Raw genomic sequence first — 5,916 nt, 5'->3', positions numbered from 1 at the left:
TACTTCGGTGTAAGTAACAATCTTATTGCATCTCTTGGAGCCAGTTCAGGCTGCAATCCGGTGGCTGCCCTTTATAATCCCATCGAGCTAAAACAAAACACTCCATGTGGTCTGCTCTGGCCTCCAAGGGGTTAACGTTTTCTGATTCACCGAAGCCCTCCATGCCTTGGTGAAGCATCATGCCCATCTGTTCCAGCTGATAATGTTCTGATGCCATTGGATTCTACTCCTTTTGCTCCATTTGTTCAATGGCAGTGATGTTTTCGCATCGTGCACCTCCCTTGTAGGCAAGACTATGACTGTTTAAACTGAACTGTAACAGAGGGGAAGAGAGGGGAGGGATGAGATTAAAGTTGCACTGAGTGATCTTTCTCCAGTAGAAGAGCAAAGAGAGAAGGGAAACTTGCTCCAGGCCCATCTTGCCATGCAGCTGTCAGTGGATAGGACATGCTTCTCTCTATTGTCTAATTCTTCACTCCATGAAAAGAGTGCTTGAAGCATGGGTTCTAGTTCTGTGCATCCCACTGTTCTATTAAAATGAATGGGGGAGTCTGTTGCCCCCAGATGTTGGCAGGCAGCTGTGGTCTAATAGATTGAATGTAAGGCTGGAGACTTGGGTTCTTGTCCACTTATTTGCAGAGTGATTTTGGCAAAGCCATGTCATGCCTCCATGCCTCAGTTTCCCCATCTATAGCATGGGGATAATGATGCTTACCGACCTTTATAAAGGGCTTTGAACTCTGTGGACGAAAAGGGCTAGGTGCCAAGTATTACTATTTATATAACCTGAAAGCGCCCCTTGTTTGTGAGTTAATAGCTATACCTCAAGGAGTGTGTTAGCCCCAGCACGCTGCTATTGATGAAGCAGTGAGGTTAATGAGTCCGTACCCTCCCAACAAAAGGAAAACAAATTCTGGGGTGGCGGGCCTTGCTCACTCCAAGGCTGTTCTCAGAAATACAAAGGATTTCAGGCTAGAGCATTGGTGGCCTTCTGTCTTCCCCAGTGCCGTTACGATACCAAGCTTCTGCTCCTCTCTTGAAAGGCTCCCTCTTTCTCTGATTGAATGGCCTGGCAGTTGTGCAGAATGCTGATGAGAACACTACATGACCCAGTCGCAGGCAATAATTTCTATGAAGGGTCATTTCTCCAAGTCACAGGACTACAGGGACCCATCTCTTCGTTTCTGAATAGTGGTTGGGTTGGGTGTTTTGGGGAATGCTCATCGCATCTCTAGTATTTCAGTCCCATACTTGAATTTTAACCCTGGAGTGGAAAGCATATTCTGAGAATGGGAGGAGGAATTGAACCCTTCTGACCTTCCTCCTGCCGGCTGGATTCATGGTGAATCCATATTAGTGGAACACAAGATAACCTGATTCCCAGAGTCAGAGGGGTGCGAGACTAGCAAACATTTGACATAGAAATGTTTCCCGATCAGAACTGAGGAGCTTTGCAATAAACAGGAAGGTAGGTAATCAAAATGTTTTATTGCTTTAAATTCATGAACAGTAAATGCTGGACCCTGAGACTGAAATGAATGTTAATGAAATCTTTTACAGTGATCAAATTCTTGAACGCTTGTTGTGACAGTTTCCCACTGGAATTTTATAAAGCATTTCACCATTTATATACCCAGACTGTACCCAGGATTTATAAAGGGAATTCTAGGGAGATGATTTAACCTAGGCACTGAAAACTGCACCATAAACAGGAACGATCAAAGTAGCCGGAAATGTTTACCAATCCTTGCTTAATGTGGTTTGTAAAACACTTGCCAAAAGTATTGACTCTGGGTTATCAGAAATATTGTGGATATTATCTAGACCAGCAGCCTTGTTAGGCTGCAGCTGACGCATAGCCAGGTTCAACTCTTGGACAATAAAAAGAGCCATCAAGTTCGTATCCACATTCTGAGCCTGCCATCTCTTAGCAACTACTGTTTCAACTGAGCAGCTGAAAGCTTTGTCTCAATTAGGAGCTCTGCCATTGGCCACCAGCAGGGATGCAGTGGAGTTTGCTGTGAGTGGGTATTCCCTCTTGCCAAGACTAGAATCTCTACGGACTCTCCTAATACTTTGACAGGATCTGTGACTGGAGCACGTGAAGTTAAATCTGGAGATAGTTTCTCACCATCGCTCTCGCCTGGTTTGATTTAGAAGGGGAAAAAGGTCTCCACTTTTATCACAAGCCTCCTGTTCATTCTTGGTGGATATAAACTGATATAATCTGGTTGCATCAGGTGACCATCCAGGAATGAACTGTAGACGAGATTCCCTGGTATATATTTGTTTGCAGTAGCCAGAGCTTCATCATAGAAAGCTTGGTAAGTAGCACTGATGTTCTTCCAAATATCTGATTCCAAGGTTGTCTCTCACTTTGGGTCAACCAGCAAAAACGGGCTTCTTCGATTTTTGAATGGTTGTACCCAGGATTGCAGGATTCCTAAAGTCTGGCAGACAGCAAAGGTCATAGCTGTCCCCAAGCCAGTGAAACTATTGACAGACCCAAAGAGCTACTGACTGATTTCTCTGTTGTGTGTTGCATACAGTCTGATGGAGACACTAATCCTGATGCAGATTAAAGAGGTATCTGATCCTCAGCTGCCTTGCATTCAGGCTGCTTCCCGGAGGAGATGATGTACCCAAGTCCAGGTACTTTGTCTGACCCAATGTATAGAAAATGCATTTGAGTCCAGAAAGAAAGTTGGTGAAATCCTTATTTATTTGGTGGCAGCCTATGACACTGTGTGGCATGTTGGGCTGACTGCCAAGCTGCTGCAAGTGATTCCTTATAGGCCAAAGGTGCTGATTCACCCAAGAAATGATTAGCATCTGGAACTTCATCATGCAAGTCCATTATTTATTATTTTCAGATCTCTTGAAACTTCCACTTTTTATCCCTTTCTTCTAGGCAATCTTCCACCTCTGAGGCTGATCAGCTGTGGTATTGACATAACCACACCCATCCTCAGTCCCTGGAGGTTGGCATCTTAATGAGGAAGGATGGTTGGGGCACAAGCCTGTCTGTGACTTGGGAAACCTGGGTTCAAGTCCTTGGTCTGCCACAGACTTCCTGTGTGACTTGCCCAAAGGGGAAAAATCAGTCACCTGAAACATCTCTGTAATGGTCTTCCACAAGGGTCAGTCTTAGCTCCCCATACATACACATACGACCTCCCTGAAATTCAGGCCAAGAAGTATGTGTCTGCTGATTGACAACTGTATTGTGGATGCTGGAAATGAATTCCACAAGCTTGCAGGGAATCTCAGCCCAGACCTGGGCATTTTGACCACTTACTTCTAGCAATGGAGGTTAATTCTCAGTGAAATCAAGACAGTGGCAACTACTGTCCATCTAAACAGTCCTCTTGCTATTTAAGCTATCTCAATCCGTGGGCAAGGAATGCTGCTGCCATTCCATTCCACTGTCATTTGGGAATGAAACTTGGCTGTAGCCAGACTTAATGGCCTCATCTGGAATCCCTGAAAATGAAGATTTCTTCCTGTACCACCTTGATATGAAAACTATCAGGCACCTCCTGGGGAGCAGACCCTTTGGTCCTTCCTGCATCTGTATGGGCCATGGTGTTTGCTCCACCTGAATACTGCTGTGCAGCCATCACACTCTGGTTGCTGACATGGAGCGGAATTTGGCCACTCGTATTATTAGTAGCTGCTTGAATGATATACCAGTTTCCAGTCTCTGTGTTTGCTAACATGCATAGCTCCTCCAGACCTTTGACAAGATGGCATTACTGTCAAATCTGCCTGGAGAGCTGTGACCAATGAAAACAACCCAATACATCTCCAGTTGACTGATGGACCAGTCTTAGACAGGAAATAACATGCAGCTTCAACTTGACAATCTGCTTATATTCAGGGGTGGAAACTTGTTCTTGTGTGACACCACACCTGATCTCTCAACAGTTGCTATGGCAGCCAATGCACTCTTGGATGAGAGCAAAATTGGCCTTTTACCATGCACAGACAATCAGCACCCCCAGGGAGCTGAAAACTACATCCTTACAGAGTGGAAGCATTGGTGGAAAAGAGTCTAACGCACTAAGTACATTCAGGAGTCCATTGCAGCACCTGTCTCCTTGCCCACTTGATCATAGATCATGGACCAGACTCACAGGCTACTCTCTGGCTCATCCAGAGTTGCTGCAGCTATCCACCAGCGTGGCCTGGTTTCCTCCCCATACTGTAACTGTGAAGCGGTGTTACAGACGATCACTCATGTGGTGGAAGAGTGCCCAACCCGAAATATGGAGGGTGATTTACAATGCCTGGCCTCCCTTGATACAGAGGCCATGCTTTGGTCACGCAGCTTGGAGATTGACCTCTGATGCCTGTGTACAAGAGAAGAAAAGAAATGCTTTGTCCAAATTAATGCACCATTATCAGGCAGGTGAAGTGCCCAGCTTTAGAAACCATGAAATAACCGTTTCAGATCTCACCTAGTTAACAGAATATTAGGGGTCAAATTCAGTTCTCTGGTACACCATGGCAACCTCACTGCAGCCAACAAGACCTTGTGTGTAGATGTGTAGAATGGCCTGACTCTCTCTGATTGCCCTGCTCCCAGGGCAGTCATTTCCCATAGTGCAAAACTGCTGTTCAACTGCCATTCTGTCCCGGGAACTTTTTACACTCTGGCCTTGTCTACACTTGAACGTTCTCCTGGTATAACTATATTGGTCAGGAGTGTGATTTTTTTTTTTTTTTTTTAGTGGTAGAGTTAAACTGGTACAAACTCTTGGCCAGGTCTGCAGCATGACACACTTCTGCCAGCATAGATATGTCAGTTGCGGGGTGAAGAGGTGTGAGCCCTGACTGACATAGCTGTGCAAGCAGAAGTCCCTAGTGTAGATGCAGCTATACCAGTAAAAACCACACCAACAAAACCCACAGTGTAAAGCAGAGTCGTAAGTGTGCTTCTGTTGACATAGCTAATTTCATTTGGGAAGCGGTGTTCCTACATTGGCAGAAAAGCTCCTTCCATTGACATACGTTGGGCTTACAATAGTGATTATGCCAGTTTACACTCTAGTATAGACAGCCTAAGTGCACTTTGCTGGTATAAGCTATGTCCACGTTAGGAGCATTGTAGTATATTGGTATACATATACCAGTAAAGTGTGTCTAGTTTAGACATGGCCACAGTGTGGATGCAGTTATACTGGCATATTGGTACCTTATACCAGTATAGTTTGTTCTCCTTACTATATGGGAACAGCCAGACCAGTATAAAGCACCTTTATGCTTATCTAATGGCATCCATACTAGCAAGGTGATACAGCTTAGCGATACTGGAATAGTTAAAGGAGTACAACTGTCTGGTGCAGAGAGGTACTCATTTTATTTTGATGCAAATGACTCTACAAGGTGCCTGGCAATGGAGAATCAGGCCCAAATGTGGAAGGCAAATGCATACATTGAAAAAAAAAAAAGATAGAAAGAAATACATATATTTGTAAGGGTTTACGTTTTGTAAACCTTTCCCCCTCCATAAATGCAGGGTTAAACCAGCCGAGAGTGTCTCTTTTAAAGAGTTATAGTTGTTTCTTTGCTGTTCATCTTTAAAGGAAGACCAAAAACTGTCAAGCTCTTCATTCAACGTATCAAACACAAAACAATGATTATCAGTGATTGCAGTGTCTCTAAATGAAGAAAAATAATTGTCAGCAGCTGTGAATGTGATTGCTTGTGTTTCAGACATAGCGCTTGAGAGAGATGGTTATGTAAAGTGAATAAATCCCCTTTTCCACTCATATTCCAGTGGCTACACACAATCACTAAGGAGCCCAAAAGTGAAAGTTTTAGGGCTTGACCCAAGACTCCCATTGACCTTAATGCCATGTTCATGTTGTATTTAGGAAAATATATATACATAAAGAGTCCACAGGAAAATCA

This window comes from Natator depressus, chromosome 17, assembly GCF_965152275.1.
Source record: "Natator depressus isolate rNatDep1 chromosome 17, rNatDep2.hap1, whole genome shotgun sequence".
NCBI lineage: Eukaryota > Metazoa > Chordata > Testudines > Cheloniidae > Natator > Natator depressus.
Note: the sequence above shows the minus strand (reverse complement) of the source record.